The sequence below is a fragment of the Suncus etruscus genome, chromosome X, assembly GCF_024139225.1.
Source record: "Suncus etruscus isolate mSunEtr1 chromosome X, mSunEtr1.pri.cur, whole genome shotgun sequence".
Classification (NCBI taxonomy): Eukaryota; Metazoa; Chordata; class Mammalia; order Eulipotyphla; family Soricidae; genus Suncus; species Suncus etruscus.
This window is the reverse complement of record NC_064868.1, coordinates 125,929,215-125,950,335: the sequence shown is the minus strand read 5'-3', so window position 1 is coordinate 125,950,335 and position 21,121 is coordinate 125,929,215. Positions and strand designations below refer to the sequence as shown.

Sequence of the window (21,121 nt, the reverse complement as noted above, 5' to 3'; positions counted from 1 at the left end):
GCCTGTTCTCAAGACATTGCGTGGCCCTGGGTACTGGAGTTGTGAAGGTGCAGCCCCATCTTTCCTCGTCTGTTATTCTGAAAGAGCAGAAGAATTGCAGTTTGCAGGATTCCCTGGCTGAGACCCAGGGTTTTTAGCACCCTGGTCTTTAGCACCACGGAGCAGCCGCTCAACCGCTGGAGAGAAAAATATTTCCTCCAGATGCGCCTGAGCCCGCAGGGACCCCATGACCCGTTCCAGGTCACAGAAAAGCTGTGGAAAGGTATACCCAACATTTTGGTTCCCTTAGTTTAATTGACCTTAATTATATCTACAGTTTGTTCTATAAAATCAATTATAGAGTTTTTGGTTTAAAAATGATTAGGTGTAGACTATGTATGAAAAAGCAAAATTGGATAGAGCATATGTGTAGAATAAAAAATAATGCAATATAAGTGAATTATATGTATGTATGTATATATGTCCTACTTTATTATGAATTGTTACATAATTTTCAGGCTTCCTATGCTTTATTTTTTCCTTTTCTTTTTTTTTTTTTTTTTTTTTTTTGTGGTTTTTGGGTCACACCCGGCAGTGCTCAGGGGTTATTCCTGGCTCCAGGCTCAGAAATTGCTCCTGGCAGGCACGGGAGGACCATATATGGGACGCCGGGATTCGAACCGATGACCTCCTGCATGAGAGGCAAACGCCTTACCTCCATGCTATCTCTCCGGCCCCCTTTTCTTTTTTTTAGGGGTTTCATAGACACATTTAGTAATGTTCAGGGATTACTTCTAGCTCTGGGCATAGGAATCACTCCTGGTAGGGATAAAATATGGGTTGACCACTTCCAAGTCCAGGCAACCCTATTTATGTACTATTATACTCCAGCCCCTGTGTTTTTTTTTTCTTTTAAAACTGTAAATGCCACATAATTAAAGGCAGGTATATTGTGTAAAATTAGGTACATATACTCAATGTATTTTATTTTCTCCAAGTTTTATGCATATTTAATTTCTCTCTGTTTTAGGATATGTCAGTTTATGTGAAGAAAATTCAATTTAAATTGCATGAAAGTTAAGGCGATTTTTAAAGAGGTATAGTACAGTGTTTCTTATTTATAACAAAAAATTTAAGGGATCTAGAACACTAGTCATTTACAATGATTTTACTTTATGCTCTCTTCAGTTGTTACTGAACCACATTTTGAAATTACTGAAGCAGGATGGGGTGAATTTGAAATAATCGTCAAAATATTTTTCCGTGATCCCAATGAAAGACCTGTGAGTAATGTTAATCTTTTGAAGATCTATAGTATTCAGTACTTGTGAAAATGTAACAGTAAGTAATAGCCTGGTACATGTTGACGTTTCTTTTTTTTGGTTTTTGGTTTTTGGACACAGCCAGTGATGGCTCAGGATTTACTCCTTGCTATGTGCTCAGAAATCGCTCCTAGCTTGGGGCTATATGGGACGCCGGGGGATCGAACCGTGGTCTAACCTAGGTTAGTCACATGCAAGCCTATCACTTGCACCACCGCTCTGCCCCCACATGTTGACATTTTATTCAGACATACTTTGTGTAAAGTTATGACATGATGTTTCTTGCCTTAAGTGAATAAATTTGTCCGTTTTAAGTGATGTGCCTTTTATAAACTCAATACAAAAACAGATATAATTTGACCATTATTGGAAAAAATACAAGGAAATCTTATTACAGCAAGAAAACATGTAAAAGTTATTACTTTCATTTGTTTTCTACTAATAAGTTGAATCTACAAACTCTGTCATACGGCAATATTCAGTTGTTTTGTTTTTGGTGTCAACCCGAACTGTGCTACTCCTGTTGGGTTTGGCTGTGGGCTGCTGTGCCTCAAAGAACAGGGTTTGGGAAATTGGTCACAATTGTCTTTGCCAGAACACCAACGTCTCTTCTATTTTTACTTCACAGGTAACCCTGTATCATTTAGTGAAGCTGCTTCTATCAGATAGCAATGCAATGCTAGGGGAACACAAGGTGGTTTCTGAGTTCTACGATGAAATGGTAAGTAGATACCATAAGAATTTGAGTGTCTTTTCAGTTACAGAACTCTGAAGTTATTGGACTTTTTTTTTAAAAATTCTGTCCTACTAGGTATTTCAAGATCCTGCACCAAAGATGCAGCATTATTGACAACATCTCGTCAGCTTACATCAGGTGCCTATTAGCATGAAACAGGCTGGAAGTGCCATGAATTCTTAATTTCTACTGAAAAAATGCTTTATGATGTAGTAGCATAAGAATTGTATGTTTAGCGATAACTAATATTTTCAATAATATATTGAAGTAAATTTTAGCTAAAAATTAATACATGTATTTTGGAATTCGGTAAAGGATATTTGAAATTGTTTTCAAAGTAGACCTCATTTCAGAAAGGTAAAAGATAACCAGCCTCTCAAATTCTCTAACATACTTTTGTCTTTTATTCCTCTATTATATTTAAGCATAGCATTTTGTTATCTTAGTTATTAACCCTTTCCAGTCATTTTCTGTTTTCTGGTCTTTGTTAACAAAAGTTTTTTGATGAATTTTATAAGATATAATAATGTTTGTAGATGATGAGCAAGTCTGTCCTTTTTTTAGTTGATATTATTTCTATAGTATCAAATTCATACAGGAATGGTGGATATCAAAGTGACAGACTGTTAATCCTGGTAAAGCTTCCTCTGACTGACATCACCTCTGAATTCCCTACATATCCCCCATGCAGCTACTGCCAACCGTCTCTTTAGCATTCCAGGTGGAACCTATTTGTCACTGACCATGTAGTTTCTCTTTAGTAGTTCTGTGATCTCCCATTCACTGGTTGTGTACCAGGCGTAGTATGTGTCTGAGGACAGAGTAGTGTCCAAATCAGACAAAAAGTCCTCCCTGGAGGCTAAAGAGTTCACACAGGGATGAAGGGATTTATCTTGGATGCCACCAGCCCTGGTTCAAATTCCTGACATCACATATGGCCTCTTAAGCCCTGCCAGTGTTCACTCCTGAGCACACAGCCAGAAATAGCCCTTGAGCACCCAAGTGGAGGACCCCAAGCCTCTTACTCCTCTCCTAAATTCCCTGTCCTCATGAAAGAGACTTACTATTTAAAGAAACTTGACATTAAGTAGAAAACAGCATAAGGTAGTGAGGGAATAAGAAAACTAAGGAGGAGAGGAAACATTTTTCAGGGAGGAGATGGACTTTTAAATATCTGGTCAGACTGCTGCTTGAAATGGTGGCATTTGAGCAAATGCTTAATGGAGTGAGCCCAGTGTTCACCTGAAGGAAAGGTGTTACCTGTAGGAAGAGCCCTCCAGGAAGAGTTCGCCTTGCTGAGTAGTCAGGAGGCCAGTCCACACTCCAGTAGAGTGAACAAGAAAGGCACTGGGCATTAGAAGTGATAGAAGAGAAGTGAATGGGTGGTAGGCCCTTTGTTTTGGAGGTGCACCTGGCTGTTCTCAGAGCTTGCCCCTGGCTCTGCTCAGAAATCCCTCCTGCCTTACTTTTGTACTATCTTCATGGCCCAGAAACAGATCATATGGCTAACTGTGCCAACTTCAGATTATTAAACTGAAGGTGTTATGAAGTTTCTTTTGGATTTTGAAAATAAAGGTGACACTAGAAGACTAATGTTTTCAAAAAGGTCACTTATCCTAGCTTTTACTGAAAAGAGGCTGTAAAGCAGAAAGAATAAAATTAGATCAAATCCAGTCATTTAGATAATGGTAGAATTGGAAGTAACCAAAATGATAGCAATAGGGGCAATGAGAGGTAGTTGGATTTTGATTCTATTTTGAAGATCGAAAGAGCGGGGGTTTTCAGAATAATCAAGTGGCTTGAAAAATACTGTGACTTTGTTTGTGTTTGTTGTGTTTTGTTTTGGGGCCACATCCAGCTGCACTCAGGTGCTATTTCTGGCTCTGCTCTCTGAAATAAAGCCTGGTAGACTCGGCTGACCAAATGGGTGGCTGGAGATTGAACCTGGATCTGCTGTCTTCAAGGCAAAGGCCTTACCTGCTATGTGATCGCTCCAGCCCATAAAAGTATTGCTTTTCATAGAGGTGGTGAAATTCTGAGATGCAGGTTTGGGAAATATTAGTACAGTTTTAAACAGATTGGATAGAGGATGCCCCTAATAGTTCAGATAGTAATAAGGGTATCCATTGTACTAAGACTTTATTATTTGCAGAAAAGTATGCGTTCAAGATTTTATATATATGTATATATGTATATACGTATATACGTATATATATATATATATATATATATATATATATATATATGGAGAAGCGTATAAAGATAAATTTATAAATTGTGACACAACGTGGTACTAAAGGAATACGTGCGAAGGCAGATAAACACTGACTCTGGATACTTTTAACATTTTTCAGTTGAGGTGACTATAAATAAAGAAATGTGGGAAGAACCATGACTGTGAAGAAAAAAATGAGGTACATGCCATGCCCTATAAAAGTTGAAGAAAATCATTATTATTATTATTATTATCATTATCATTATTATTTGGTTTTTGGGCCACACCTAGTGTTGCTCAGGGGTTACTTTTGGCTACACTTTCAGAAATCGCTCTCAGAAATCGCTACTGGCTCGGGCGACATGAGTCAGCTGCATATGAGACAAAAGCCCTACCGCTGTTCGACTGCTCCTGCCCCAACACATAATTTTTATAGAAAATAAGCCAAGGGATCAGGAGCGGTCGCACAGTGTTAGGGTGTTTACCTTGCACTCCCCAAGCCAAGGATGGACCTCAGTTACATTTCTGGCATCCCATATGGTCCCTAAGCCCGCCAGGAACGACTTGAGTGCAGAGCCAGGAGTAACCCCTGAGCAGCACCAGGTTTAACCCCCAAAAGAAGAACGAAAATAAGCGATGGATTAATGTACTTTTTGAAAACCCTAGCATAGGTTTAAAGAAAGGCCCATTTAATAAATTAACAAAACTAAGATCAAATACTGACTCAGAGCGATAGCATAGTAGGTAGGACATTTGCTTTGCATGGAGCTGACCCAGTTTTAATCCTCAACATCCTATGGTTACCTGAGCCTATTTGCCAGGTGTAACTACTTTTGATTGTCACCCAAAAACAAAAACAAACACACAAACAAAAACCAAAAGAAAGAATGACTAATAAAGTTGGAAGATGGGGAGACACTTGACCCAACAATTATTTTAAAAATATAAACCAAGTTCAATGGGTGCCCTTGATTGTGTTGGATCAGCAAGAGGAGTTTGTAGGTGTTACGTGGATATAGGGAACGTCAAATTCTTGTGCCTTGTTTGTGTCAGAAGATTCTCCTTTAGTCTCCCAGTAAAGCAATTCATGGATTTTGATCCAAGTCCTCAAAAACAGGAGTATACTTTTTCGTAATGGAGGGTGTTGCATTCAGTCAGTATTTGGGATTCTCGAAATAGGAAATTTGTTGAGTGCTTCCTGTTTGTATTCTGCTAGCTCTGTCTTTGCATGAACTCATCTTAATCCTCAATAGCTTGTATTCTAGACAGACTTTCTACATCCCTCATTCAGTCACATTTTGTTATGACAGTACTCAGTGTAATTATTTCTGTGACTGCACTAAACAATCCCCGTGGTGAGCTCATGTCGGAAGCTGGACCCACCAGTCCTCCTCTATTTTGTCTCTGAGAATCATTACACAAATGGTTTTCATTTTCTCAAAACCCATAGATACCATTGTGTTTATCTCTTTCCCTCTGACTTATTTCACTCAGCATAATAGATTCCATATACATCCACATATAGGAAAATTTCATGACTTCACCTCTTCTGATGGCTGCATAATATTCCATTTTATATGTGCACCAGAGTTTCTTTAGCCATTCGTCTATTGAGGGGCACCTAGGCTGTTTCCAGAGTCTGGCTATTGTAAACAGTGCTGCAGTGAATATAGGTGTGAGAAAGGGATGTTTGTATTGTACTTTTGTGTTCCTAGGATATATCCCTAGGAGTGGTATAGCTGGATCGTATGGGAGCTCAACTTCCAGCTTTTGGAGAAATCATCTCCATATCACTTTCCACAAAGGTTGGACTAGGCGGCATTCCCACCAGCAGTGAATAAGAGTTCCTTTCTCTCAACGTTCCCACCAGCACTACTTGTTCTCATTCTTTCTGATGTGTGCCAATCTCTGTGGCATGAGATGGTACCTCATAGTTGTTTTGATTTGCATCTCCCTTATGATTAATGATGTGGAGCAATTTTTCATGTGCCCTTTAGCCATTTGTATTTATTTTTTGTCAAAGTGTCTGTTCAGTTCTTCTCCCCATTTTTTGATGGGGTTAGATGTGGGGAGGAAGGACAGTTGGGATATTGGTGATGGGAAGGTTGCACTGGTGAAGGTTTTTTTTTTTACACATATAAAAAATCAAAAAAGAAAAGAAAATATAAGGCCTTCCAATACTTACCACAGGCTGTGTTCTTTACACTGACTGTATAGAAAGAGGAGGTACGGTAAATGTTCCCCATATGCACCTCAAACCAGGCCCTTTGCCTGGCCTGTATTGTGAATGGGGGGTGGGGGACAAAAAAAAATCCTCAATAGATTTTCAGATAATACATGTAGAAAAGAATAAAGAGTGGCCAGAGAGATAGCCTGGAGGTAAGGCATTTGCCTTGCATGCAGAAGAATGGTGCTTTGAATCCTGGCATCCCATATTGTCCCCCGAGCCTGCCAAGAGTAATTTCTGAGCTTTGGGGCAAGAGTACCCCTGAGTGCTGTTGGATGTGAACCAAAAAGAAACAAACAAACAAACAAAACAAAGAATACGGAGAGTTGTCATGCTTGGCTCAGGGTCCAAGCAGCCGTTCCTTTCCTCTTTGTGAATCCCATCCATGCCTTAAGATCTCCTGAAAACCTCGTGGCACCTTTAGGCATGTATCTGTTCTTTCCTATCTCTATGCCTCTATGTCTGATCAAAAGTGCTTATCACTTAGGTTTTGTCTTGCACTGGGTGTGGAAATTGAGTAAAGAAGGAATAGATTTTTCTAAACAGTTGATGCAGCATTGCTGGATGATGGTCCCCAGAGCCACGTTACCCACCCCAGCAAAATCATGGTACATGTATGCCATGAAAACTAAACCGATGTAAGCCCTGAAAACTATTATATCACAAATTACTGGTTTCTTTGATACATAAGATACATATATTAAAGAGCTCATGCACACCAATAAGAACAGAACAAAACGAAAATAGAGGCCGGAGCGATTGTGCAGGAGTGTAGGACATTTGTCTTGCATGCGACTGACCCAGGATGGACCTGGGCTCAATCCCCGGCATCCCATATGGTCCCGTGAGCCAGGAGCGATTTCTGAGCTCAGGCCAGGAGTAACCCGAGTGCCCTCTGGTGTGGGCCAAAAACCAAATTGAAAAACAGAGCGAGAGATTAAAGGAGATGTAGAGATAGAAAGCATTCGACTAGTTAATATTCAGTAACGTATTATAACATAATCAAGTATTTCTGATGCCGAAGGTGTGTGTTTTTGTCTGTTTTGTTTCTAATATCAAGCAATGCTTATTTCTTTTTTTTTTTTTTTTTTTTTTTTGGGCCACACCCGGCGGTGCTCAGGGGTTACTCCTGGCTGTCTGCTCAGAAATAGCTCCTGGCAGGCACGGGGGACCATATGGGACACCGGGATTCGAACCAACCACCTTAGGTCCTGGATCAGCTGCTTGCAAGGCAAACACTGCTGTGCTATCTCTCCAGGCCTAGCAATGCTTATTTCAATTGAAATACCACAGTCATCTTATCAAAGAACGCCAGTGCCTAAATGGCATGTCCACTAGATGGCGCTGTTAGGCGAGAGTGCATTCTTCTGTTTGTCAAACCCAATGCTGCTCTAAATGGAGTATTTAAAAGATGGGTTCTATTTTGCAGTAATGATGTTTTCTTTAGCAATTTACCAAGGAGCTTTTTTAATAACAATATTTTAGTTTTTGTTTAATGTTTGATCATCATAAGTTAATAAGATTCTTGATGTACTAGGCAGTGTATACTTTATATACATTAAGCCACTGACATCCTCGTTAGTATATAATAGATATTAGGATGTATTTCTACTACCATCTCCATTTTAGAAATACATTTTACAGATAGAAATAGCTTAAGGGTAGGAGTGATCGCACAGCGGAGTAGGTGCCTGCCTTGCACATGGCTGACCCGAGTTCGATTCCTGGCATCCCATATGGTCACCTAAGCACCACCAAGGAATGACCCCTGAGTGCTGTCAGGAGTGATCCAGAAACCAAATATATTAAACTAGCTTAAAATAATGTTACGAGAAATACTGACTTCATTTTTAAAGTTTGATTTTGTTTTTGTATTTTATCTGCCCATAAATTAAAAAAAAATTAATGATTATGTGATTTAAAATTATTTTCATTTTGGTTTTTTGTTTAAGAGTAGATTTAACGCCCTTCCTTCCTCCCTCCCTCCCTCCCTCCCTCCCTCCCTCCCTCCCTCTCTCCCTTCCTTCTTTCCTTCCTTCCTCCCTCCCTCTCTCCCTCCCTCCCTTACTCCCTCCCTGAGGCTTAAGTGCTGGTCTGTGGGGAAACATGGTAGAGTCACATCTCCTTCTCCCTAGGGCTTGTGATTAAGGGGTTGGGATTCTTGCTTGTGTGAGGAAATGCAGACACTAGGGTCCTGACCACTGGGGAGAAGAGCCAAAGTGGTGCAGTATCCTAGGAGGTAGAGTGCTGGTGGAAAACTGAGAGCTGTCGCCCCAAGAAGCTTTCTCAGAGCTTTATATTCCATTTGGCAGAGGGCTCAGCAGCTCTTCTTGAGCCAGGACACTGGGACAGACAGGAGCAGAGGTTTGTTGGGGAGAAGCATTATTTGGTCTCCCATCTCTCTCTTCCGGGCATATTCTGTCTTTTCCTTGATAGCCTGGCTTTTCTTTTATGTTTTTTTGGCCACACCCAGTGGTGTTCAGGGGTTACTGCTGGCTCTGTGTTCAGAAATCACTCCTGGCAGTGTCAGGGGACTATATGAGATGCCAGGGGTAGGCTGCACGCAAGGCAAATGCCCTATTCATTGTGCTGTTGCTCCAGACCCCAGTTACTTTTGGAATGTATCTTATTATTTCTGTAAGGCAAATAGGAGTGAAATTGTTTATTTTATTTATTTATTAATTAATAAATGTTTATTTAAAAAAGAATAGATTTAACAATATCATAGATAGTTTAATGCCTGAATTGTGCACCTCCTTGTTTCTAAATTACTAAGTATATGAAGAAAAATGAAATGTTCATTGAATTATTTTTAATTTTTTCTCTTTATTTGAATATCTTGATTACATAAGTGATTGTGATAAGATTTCAGTCAAATAAAGAACACCCCTCTTCACCAGTGCAACATTCCCGCCACCAATGTCCCAAATCTCCCTCCATCCCACCCCACCCCCACCTGTACTTCAGACAGGCTTTCCAGTTCCCTCATTCATTCTCTTGATTATGGTAGTTCTCAGTGTAGTTATTTCTATAACTGTGCTCACCACTCTTTGCGGTGAGCTTCATGGAGTGAGCTGGTGTTCCAGCCCTCCTCTCATTGTCTCTGAGGATTGTTACAAAAATGACTTTTATTTTTCTTAAAACCCATAGATGAGTGAGACTATTCTGCGTTTTTCTCTCTCTGACTTATTTCACTGAGCATGATAGATTCCATGTACATCCATGTATAGGAAAATTTCATGACTTCATCTCTCCTGACAGCTGCATAATATTCCATTGTGTATATGTACCACAATTTCTTTAGCCATTTGTCTGTTGAAGGGCATCTTGGTTGTTTCCAGAGTCTGGCTATTGTGAATAGTGCTGCAATAAATATAGGTGTGAGGAAGGGGTTTTTGTATTGTATTCTTGTGTTACTAGGGTATATCCCTAGGAGTGGAATAGCTGGGTGGAATGGGAGCTCAATTTCCAGATTTTGAAGGAACCTCCATATCGCTTTCCATAGAGGCTGTACTAGACGGCATTCCCACCAGCAGTGGATAAGAGTTCCTTTCTCTCCACATCCCCGCCAGCACTGATTGTTCTCATTCTTTGTGATGTGCGCCAATCTCTGTGGTGTGAGGTGGTATCTCATCGTTGTTTTGATTGGCATCTCTCTGATGATTAGTGATGAAGAGCATTTTTTCATGTGCCTTTTGGCCATTTGTATTTCTTTTTTATCAAACTGTCTGTTCATTTCTTCTCCCCATTTTTTGATGGGATTAGATGTTTTGTTGTTTTTTTTTTTGTAAAGTTCTGTCAGTGCCCTGTATATTTTGGATATTAGCCCCTTATCTGAAGGATGCTGGGTGAATAGTTTCTCCCACTCAGTGGGTGACTCATATCCTGGGCACTATTTCTTTTGAGGTGCAGAAGCTTCTTAGTTTAATGTATTCCCATCTGTTAATCTCTGCTTCCACTTGTTTGGAAAGTGCAGTTTCCTCCTTGAAGATACCTTTAGTCTCAATGTCATGGAGTGTTTTTACCGAAGTGTTGTTCTATATACCTTATGGTATCTGGTCTGATATCAAGGTCTTTAATCCATTTGGATTTTACCTTCGTACATGATGTTAACTGGGGGTCTATGTTCGCTTTTTTGCAAGTGGCTAACTAATTCTGCCAGCACCACTTGTTGAAGAGATTTTCCCTGCTCCACTTAGGATTTCTTGCTCCTTTGTCAAAAATTAGGTAATTGTATGCCTGGGGAATGTTCTCTGAGAACTCAAGCCTATTCCACTGATCTGAGGGTCTGTCTTTATTCCAATACCATGCTTTTTTAATAACTATTGCTTTGTAGTACAGTTTAAAGTTGGGGAGAGTAATGCCTCCCATTTTCCTTTTCCCTAGGAGTGCTTTAGCTATTCGAGGATGTTTATTGTTCCAGATGAACTTCATAAGTGTTTGATCCACTTCTTTGAAGAATGTCATGGGTATTTTTACGGGGATTGCATTAAATCTGTATAATGCTTTGGGGAGTATTGCCATTTTAATGATGTTAATCCTGCCAAGCCATGATCAGGGTATGTGTTTCCATTTCCGTGTGTCCTCTCTTATTTCTTGGAGCAGGGCGTTATAGTTTTCTTTGTATAGGTCCTTCACGTCTTTAGTCAAGTTGACTCCAAGATATTTGAGTTTGTGTGGCACTATTGTGAAAGGGATTGCCTTCCTGACTTCCATCTCTTCCCTATTATTATTGGTGTATAAAAAGGCCATTGATTTCTGAAGGTTGATTTTGTAGCCTGCCACCTTGCTATATGAATCTATTCTTTCTAGAAGCTTTTTGGTAGAGTCTTTAGGGTTTTCTAAGTAGAGTATCATGTCATCTGCAAACAATGAGAGCTTGACTTCTTCCTTTCCTATCTGGATTCCCTTGATATCTTTTTCTTGCCTGATCGCTATAGCAAGAACTTCCAGTACTATGTTGAAGAAGAGTGGTGAGAGCGGACAGTCTTGTCTTGTACCCGAGTTTAGAGGAAAGGCTTTTAGTTTTTCTCCATTGAGGATAATATTTGCCATTGGCTTGTGGTAGATGGCTTCAACTAGATTGAGAAAGGTTCCTTCCTTTCCCATCTTGCTGAGAGTTTTGATCAAGAATGGGTGTTGGACCTTATCAAATGCTTTCTCTGCGTCTATTGAAATGATCATGTGATTTTTTATTTGTCTTGTTGTTGATGTTGTGTATGATGTTAATAGATTTACGGATGTTAAACCATCCTTGCATTCCTGGGATGAAGCCTACTTGGTCGTAGTGTATGATCTTCTTTTTTTTTTTTTAATGCATAATTTTTTTTTTATTTAAACACCTTGATTACATACATGATTGTGTTTGGGTTTCAGTCATAAAAGGAACACCACCCATCACCAGTGCAACATTCCCATCACCCAAGTCCCAAATCTCCCTCCTCCCCACCCAACCCCCGCCTGTACCCTAAACAGGCTCTACATTTCCCTCATACATTCTCAATATTAGGACAGTTCAAAATGTAGTTATTTCTCTAACTAAACTCATCACTCTTTGTGGTGAGCTTCCTGAGGTGAGCTGGAACTTCCAGCTCTTTTCTCTTTTGTGTCTGAAAATTATTATTACAAGGGTGTCTTTCATTTTTCTTAAAACCCATAGATGAGTGAGACCATTCTGCGTTTTTCTCTCTCTCTCTGACTTATTTCACTCAGCATAATAGATTCCATGTACATCCATGTATAGGAAAATTTCATGACTTCATCTCTCCTGACAGCTGCATAATATTCCATTGTGTATATGTACCACAGTTTCTTTAGCCATTCGTCTGTTGAAGGGCATCTTGGTTGTTTCCAGAGTCTTGCTATGGTAAATAGAGCTGCAATGAATATAGGTGTAAGGAAGGGGTTTTTGTATTGTATTTTTGTGTTCCTAGGGTATATTCCTAGGAGTGGTATAGCTGGATCGTATGGGAGCTCGATTTCCAGTTTTTGGAGGAATCTCCATATCGCTTTCCATAAAGGTTGAACTAGACAGCATTCCCACCAGCAGTGGATAAGAGTTCCTTTCTCTCCACATCCCCGCCAACACTGTTTATTCTCATTCTTTGTGATGTGTGCCATTCTCTGGGGTGTGAGGTGGTATCTCATCGTTGTTTTGATTTGCATCTCCCTGATGATTAGTGATGTGGAACATTTTTTCATGTGTCTTTTGGCCATGTGTATTTCTTCTTTGTCAAAGTGTCTGTTCATTTCTTCTCCCCATTTTTTGATGGGGTTAGATGTTTTTTTCTTGTAAAGTTCTGTCAGTGCCTTGTATATTTTGGAGATTAGCCCCTTATCTGATGGGTATTGGGTGAATAGTTTCTCCCACTCAGTGGGTGGCTCTTGTATCCTGGGCACTATTTCCTTTGAGTTGCAGAAGCTTCTCAGCTTAATATATTCCCATCTGTTAATCTCTGCTTTCACTTGCTTGGAGAGTGCAGTTTCCTCCTTGAAGATGCCTGTAATGTCCTGTAGTGTTTTGCCTATGTGCTGTTCTATATATCTTATGGTTTTGGGGCTGATATCGAGGTCTTTAATCCATTTGGATTTTACCTTTGTACATGATGTTAGCTGGGGGTCTAAGTTTAATTTTTTGCAAGTGGCTATCCAATTGTGCCAACACCACTTGTTGAAGAGGCTTTCCCTGCTCCATTTAGGATTTCCTGCTCCTTTATCAAAAATTAGATGGTTGTATCTCTGGGGAACATTTTCTGAGTATTCAAGCCTATTCCACTGATCTGAGGACCTATCCTTATTCCAATACCATGCTGTTTTGATAACTGTTGCTTTGTAGTACAGTTTAAAGTTGGGAAAAGTAATTCCTCCCATATTCTTTTTCCCAATGATTGCTTTAGCTATTCGAGGGTGTTTATTGTTCCAAATGAATTTCAAAAGTGTCTGATCCACTTCTTTGAAGAATGTCATGGGTATCTTTAGAGGGATGGCATTAAATCTGTATAATGCCTTGGGGAGTATTGACATTTTGATGATGTTAATCCTGCCAATCCATGAGCAGGGTATGCGTTTCCATTTCCGTGTGTCCTCTCTTATTTCTTGGAGCAGAGTTTTATAGTTTTCTTTGTATAGGTCCTTCACATATTTAGTCAAGTTGATTCCAAGATATTTGAGTTTGTGTGGCACTATTGTGAATGGGGTTGTTTTCTTAATGTCCATTTCATCCTTATTACTATTGGTATATAGAAAGGCCATTGATTTTTGTGTGTTAATTTTGTAGCCTGCCACCTTGCTATATGAGTCTATTGTTTCTAGAAGCTTTTTGATAGAGTCTTTAGGGTTTTCTAAGTAGAGTATCATGTCATCTGCAAACAGTGAGAGATTGACTTCTTCCTTTCCTATCTGGATTCCCTTGATATCCTTTTCTTGCCTAATCGCTATAGCAAGTACTTCCAGTGCTATGTTGAATAGGAGTGGTGAGAGAGGACAGCCTTGTCTTGTGCCAGAATTTAGAGGGAAGGCTTTCAGTTTTTCTCCATTGAGGATAATATTTGCCACTGGCTTGTGGTAGATGGCCTTCACTATATTGAGAAAGGTTCCCTCCATTCCCATCTTGCTGAGAGTTTTGATCAAGAATGGGTGTTGGACCTTATCAAATGCTTTCTCTGCATCTATTGATATGATCATGTGGTTTTTATTTTTCTTGTTATTGATGTTGTGTATTATGTTGATAGATTTACGGATGTTAAACCAGCCTTGCATTCCTGGGATGAAACCTACTTGATCGTAGTGGATGATCTTCTTAACGAGGCATTGAATCCTATTTGCCAGGATTTTGTTGAGGATCTTTGCATCTGCATTCATCAGTGATATTGGTCTGTAATTTTCTTTTTTGGTAGCGTCTCTGTCTGGTTTAGGTATCAAGGTGATGTTGGCTTCATAAAAGCTATTTGGAAGTGTTTCTGTTTGTTCAATTTCATGAAAGAGTCTTGCCAAGATTGGCAGTAGTTCCTCTTGGAAAGTTTGATAGAATTCATTAGTGAATCCATCTGGACCTGGGCTTTTGTTTTTCGGCAGACATTTGATTACTGTTTTAATTTCATCAATGGTGATGGGGGTGTTTAGATATGCTACATCCTCTTCCTTCAACCGTGGAAGATTATAAGAGTCCAAGAATTTATCCATTTCTTCCAGGTTCTCATTTTTAGTGGCGTAGAGTTTTTCAAAGTAGTTTCTGATTACCCTTTGAATCTCTGTCATATCAGTAGTGATCTCTCCTTTTTCATTCCTGATACGAGTTATCAAGTTTCTCTCTCTCTCTTTCTTTGTTAGGTTTGCCAGTGGTCTATCAATCTTGTTTATTTTTTCAAAGAACCAACTTCTGCTTTCGTTGATCTTTCGGATTGTTTTTTGAGTTTCCACTTCGTTGATTTCTGCTCTCAGCTTTGTTATTTCCTTCTGTCTTCCTATTCTTGGGTCCTTTTGTTGAGCATTTTCTAGTTCTATTAGCTGTGTCATTAAGCTACTCAGGTAAGCTCCTTCTTCCTTCCTGATGTGTGCTTGCAAAGCTATAAATTTTCCTCTCAGTACTGCTTTTGCTGTGTCCCATAAGTTCTGAGAGTTTGTGTCTTTATTGTCATTTGTTTCCAGGAACCTTTTTATTTCCTCCTTGATTTCATCTCGGACCCACTGGTTATTGAGCATGAGGCTGTTTAACTTCCAGGTGTTAAAGTGTTTCTTCTGAGTCCCTTTGGAGTTCACAAATAATTTCAGAGCCTTGTGGTCAGCGAAGGTAGTCTGCAAAATTTCTATCCTCTTGATCTTATGGAGGTATGTTTTATGTGCCAGCATGTAGTCTATCCTGGAGAATGTCCCATGTACATTGGAGAAGAATGTGTATCCAGGTTTCTGGGGATGGAGTGTCCTATATATATCCACTAGGCCTCTTTCTTCCATTTCTCTCCTCAGGTCTAGTATATTCTTGTTGGGTTTCAGTCTGGTTGACCTGTCCAGTGTTGACAAAGCCGTGTTAAGGTCCCCCACAATTATTGTGTTGTTGTTGATATTATTTTTCAGATTTGTCAACAGTTGTATTAAATATTTTGCTGGCCCCTCATTCGGTGCATATATGTTTAGGAGAGTGAATTCTTCCTGCTCTACGTACCCCTTGATTAATATAAAATGTCCGTCTTTGTCCCTTACAACCTTCCTGAGTATAAAGTTTGCATTATCTGATATTAGTATGGCCACTCCAGCTTTTTTATGGGTGTTGTTTGCTTGGATAACTTTTCTCCAGCCTTTTATTTTGAGTCTATGTTTGTTCTGACTATTCAGGTGCGTTTCTTGTAGGCAGCAGAAGGTTGGATTGAGTTTTTTGATCCATTTAGCCACTCTGTGTCTCTTAACTGGTGCATTTAGTCCATTGACGTTGAGAGAAAGAATTGTCCTGGGATTTAACGCCATCTTTATTTCAAAATTTGGTGTGTCTTTTGGGTAGTCTTGTCTTAGATTAGGTCTTTCAGTTTTTCTCTTAAGACTGGTTTTGTGTCTGTGAAGTTTCTGAGCTGTTTTTTGTCTGTGAAACCATGTATTCTTCCATCAAACCGGAAAGTGAGTTTTGCTGGGTATAGTATTCTGGGTGAAGCATTCATTTCATTCAGTCTTGTCACAATATCCCACCACTGCTTTCTGGCATTGAGCGTTTCTGGTGACAGGTCTGCTGTAAATCTCAGGGAAGCTTGCTTGAACATGATTTCCCCTTTTGATCTTGCTGTTTTCAGAATTCTGTCTCTTATCTGTGGGATTTGTCATTGTGACTAGGATGTGTCTTGGGGTGGTTTTTCTGGGGTCTCTTTTGGTTGGTACTCTTCGGGCATGCAGGATTTGATCACATATATTCTTTAGCTCTGGAAGTTTCTCTTTAATGATGTTCTTGACCATTGATTCTTCCTGGAAATTTTCTTCCTGGGTCTCTGGGACTCCAATGATTCTTAAGTTGTTTCTGTTGATCTTATCATAGACTTCTATTTTCGTCTGTTCCCATTCTTTGACTAATTTTTCCATTGTCTGCTCATTTGCTTTAAGTTTTTTGTCCAATCTCTCCTGCTGTATGGAATTGTTATGTATCTCATCTTCCACAGCACCAAGTCTATTCTCAGCTTCTGATACCCTGTCCCAGAGCTTATCCATTTTGTCATTCACTTCGTTTACTGACTTTTTCAGTCCTGTTAGTTGACATGTTATTTCAGTTTGGAGTTTTGTCATTTCTGCCTTCATATTTTCTTGGTTCTTATTAGTGTTCTGTTCAACTCGATCCATGGTTTCTTGGAGTCTGTTGAGCACCTTCCATATTGCTAGTCTAAAGTCCTTATCTGAGAGGTTGATTAGTTGTTCAGTCATTATCTGGTCCTCAGAATTGTCATCTTCATTCTCTATGTCTGATGCTGGCCTGCGTTGTTTCCCCATTGTCACACTTGTATTGTGGGTTTTTCTACGTGTTGTAGTGGTATTCATTGTCTATATGATGTAGGCAGCACACTCCTCTGGCTCCTCCCTTTCTGGATGGGCTGACTTGCCTCTAAGGGAGGGGAGTCCTCCGTGGATGAAGCCTCACACTGGGTCAAATCTTAGGCCCGAGCATGCAACAGAGAAGACAGTCCAGAGAGAAATGTTTGCTTCTGTGATATAGCGCCGTTCTTAGTGTGATTTTTCCTTCTTGTTGCAATAGAGTTCTTTCCTTAGAAAGAGTGCACGGCCGCGTAGTGAAGCGGAGCGGCCGTGCTCCTCTGAGCCTCTTTTTGCCCCACTCGCAAGAGTTTCACGCAAGAGGACAGTAGACAGACATAGACAGGTCACACTCACAGTCTTTCACAGTTGAGCCCCACTGGGCCGGTGTACTTTCGCGGATTTCGTGTATGATCTTCTTGATGATGCATTGGATCCTATTTGCCAGGATTTTGTTGAAGATCTTTGCATCAGCATTCATCAGGGATATTGGTCTGTAATTTTCTTTTTTGGCAGCGTCTCTGTCTGGTTTTGGTATCAAGGTGATGTTGACTTCATAAAAGCTGTTTGGGAGTGTTCCTGTTTTTTCTATTTCATGGAAGAGTCTGGCTAGGATTGGTAGTAGCTCTTCTTGAAAGATTTGAAAAAATTCATTAGGAAAACCATCTGGGCCTGGGCTTTTCTTTTTGGGTAGATGTTTGATTATAGTTTCAATTCCCTCAGTAGTGATGGGGTGTTTAGATATGCTACATCCTCTTTACTTAAATGTGGAAGGTTATATAATGTCCAAGAATTTTTCCATTTCTTCTAGGTTCTCATGTTTTGTAGCATAAAGTTTCTCAAAGTAGTCTCTGATTATCCTTTGGATCTCTGCAATTTCTGTTGTGATCTCCCCCTTTTCATTTCTAATACGGGTTATCAGATTTCTCTCTCTCTCTTTGTGAGTTGTGCCAATGGTCTATCAATCTTATTTATTTTTTTCAAAAAACCAGCTTCTGCTTTCATTGATCTTTTGGATTGCTTTTGGGGTGTTTAGATATGCTACATCCTCCTTACTTAAATGTGGAAGGTTATATAATGTCCAAGAATTTTTCCATTTCTTCTAGGTTCTCATGTTTTGTAGCATAAAGTTTCTCAAAGTAGTCTCTGATTATCCTTTGATCTCTGCAATTTCTGTTGTGATCTCCCCCTTTTCATTTCTAATACGGGTTATCAGATTTCTCTCTCTCTCTTTCTTTGTGAGTTTTGCCAATGGTCTATCAATCTTATTTATTTTTTTCAAAAAACCAGCTTCTGCTTTCATTGATCTTTCGGATTGCTTTTTGGTTTTCCACTTCATTGAGTTCTGCTTTCAGCTTTGTTATTTTCTTCTGTCTCCCTATTTTTGGTTCCTTTTGTTGGTCATTTTCTAATTTTTTAAGCTGCGCCATTAAGTTATTCAGGTATGCTCCTTCTTCCTTCCTGATGTGTGCTTGTAGAGCTATAAATTTTCCTCTCAGGACCGCTTTTGCTGTGTCCCATAGATTCTGGCAGTTTGTGTCTTCATTATCATTTGTTTCCAGGAAAGTTTTGATTTCCTTTTTGATTTCATCTCGGACCCACTGGTTGTTCAGTAGCAGGGTGTTTAATTTCCAATTGTTAAAGTTTTTCTTCTGTGTGGCTTTGTAGTTCACATCTAATTTCAGAGCCTTGTGGTCAGCAAAGGTAGCCTGCAATATTTCTATCCTCTTGATTATATGGAGGCATGTTTTATATGTCAGCATGTAGTCTATTCTGGAGAATGACCCATGTATATTGGAAAAGAATGTGTATCCAGGTTTTTTGGGATGGAGTGTCCTGTATATGTCTACTAGTCCTCTTTCTTCCATAACTCTTTTCAGGGCTAGTATGTTTTTGTTGGGTTTCAGTCTGGTTGACCTATCAAGTGTTGATAGGGCTGTGTTAAAGTCTCCCACAATGATTGTGTTATTATTGATTTCTTCTTTCAGATTTGTCAGTAATTGTATTAGATAATTTGCTGGTCTCTCATTGGGTGCATATATGTTTAATAGTCTGATTTCTTCCTGTTGCACATACCCTTGATTAGTACATAGTGTCCATCTTTGTCCCTTACCACTTTTCTGAGTATAAAGTTGGTGTTATCTGATATTAATATAGCCACCCCAGCTTTTTACAGGGTGTTGTTTGCTTGGATAATTTTCTTCCAGCCTTTGATTTTGAGTCTATGTTTGTTCTGACTATTCAGATGTGTTTCTTGTAGGCAGCAAAAGGTTGGATTCATCTTTTTGACCCATTTTGCCACTCTGTGTCTTTTAATTGGTGAATTTAGTCCATTGACATTGAGGGAGATGATTGTCATAGGATTTAATGTCATCTTTGTAGATAAGTTTGCTGTGTTTGTTGGTCTCTCTTGTCTTAGAGTAGACCTGTCAGTTTTTCCTTTAAGGCTGGTTTATCATCTGTGAAGTTTCTGAGCTGTTTCAGTGCCTAAATGACGAGTCCACTAGATGGCGCTGTTGGGAGAGAGTGCATTCTTCTGTTTGTCAAACCCAATGCTGCTCTAAATGGAGTATTTAAAAGATGGGTTCTATTTTGCAGTAATGATGTTTTCTTTAGCAATTTACCAAGGAGCTTTTTTAATAACAATATTTTAGTTTTTGTTTAATGTTTGATCATCATAAGTTAATAAGATTCTTGATGTACTAGGCAGTGTATACTTTATATACATTAAGCCACTGACATCCTCATTAGTATATAATAGATATTAGGACGTATTTCTGCTATCATCTCCATTTTAGAAATACATTTTAGAGATAGAAATAGATTAAGGGCAGGAGTGATCGCACAGCGGAGTAGGTGCCTTCCTTCCTCCCTCCCTCCCTCCCTCCCCACCTCCCTCCCTCCCTCCCTACCTTCCTCGCTCCATCCCTCTCTCTCTCCTGAGGCTTAAATGCTGGTCTGTGGGGAAACATGGTAGAGTCACATCTCCTGCTCCCTAGGGCTTGTGATTAAGGGGTTGGGATTCTTGCTTGTGTGAGGAAATGCAGACACTAGGGTCCTGACCACTGGGGAGAAGAGCCAAAGTTGTGCAGTATCCTAGGAGGTAGAGAGCTGGTGGAAAACTGAGAGCTGTCTATGAATTGTGTACCTCCTTGTTTCTAAATTACTAAGTATATGAAGAAAAAGAAATGTTCATTGAATCTTAAATTAAAATATTAGTGCCCAGAATTTCTTATTTCATATCACACCTGGTGTGATCCGGGGTTATTCCTGGCTCTGCACTGAGGAATCACTCCTGGCAGGCTCGGGGGACTATCTGGGATGCTTGCGATCAAACCTGGGTCGTCAGTGTGCAAGAAATGGCCTTCCCGCTGCGCTATTTCTTCGGCCCTCAGAATTTCCTTCTTAGTTCTAGAAACTATTTTTATCCTCTCTTGGGAGTTCAGACTTTCTTACTCACCTTCCTGTGTGTAATGTTATATATCTTAAGTTACTCACATTTCATCATAGAAAAGAAGCTTAAAAGAATGGCATACTTATTACTCTAGTCTATGACATAAGCTACACATGTGGGAGAAGTGAAATAATTTCTTAAAAGTATTTTCCTTAGCTGCAGAACTTGAAGTGAAAACCAGAGAAAAATTAGAAGCTGCCAAAAAAAAAGACAAGCCTTTAAATCGCAGAACTTAAGGAGCAATTAAAAGCAAGCCAGGAAAGTATAAATTGTTTACAAATGAAATTAGAAATGATCAGATAAATGAGATATCAAGAATTCTGAAGAGAATTTTATTATCAGATGATTGGAAATTAAGTGAATTTTTTTATCTTTATGTTTGTTTGCTTAGGGGGTCACACCGGGGGGCATTCAGGGGTTCCTCCAGGTTCTGCATTCAGAAGGCGCTCCTGGCAGGCTCAGAGGACCATCGGCGACGTCGGGATTCCAACCTCGGTCTGTGTCGGGTCAGCCACATTCAAGGCATTCAACCTACCCATTACACCATAGTCACTCTAAGAATAAATTGCATTTTAAAGGAGAAATGGACTTTAAGGGGTCACACTGGGGGGCATTCAGGGGTTCCTCCAGGTTCTGCATTCAGAAGGCGCTCCTGGCAGGCTCAAAGGACCATAGGGGACGTCGGGAT

General features: G+C 39.7%; 1 non-coding gene and 1 pseudogene across 1 annotated transcript; both read left to right on the top strand.

Moving 5' to 3' along the window:
* Positions 1-226: 226 nt before the first annotated feature.
* LOC125999059 (YEATS domain-containing protein 4-like) lies at positions 227-20,736 on the top strand (annotated as a pseudogene).
* LOC125999809 (small nucleolar RNA SNORA51) lies at positions 6,421-6,553 on the top strand. The gene has a single exon (XR_007492278.1). It is a non-coding gene; the product is annotated as a small nucleolar RNA SNORA51 (small nucleolar RNA).
* Positions 20,737-21,121: the final 385 nt, after the last annotated feature.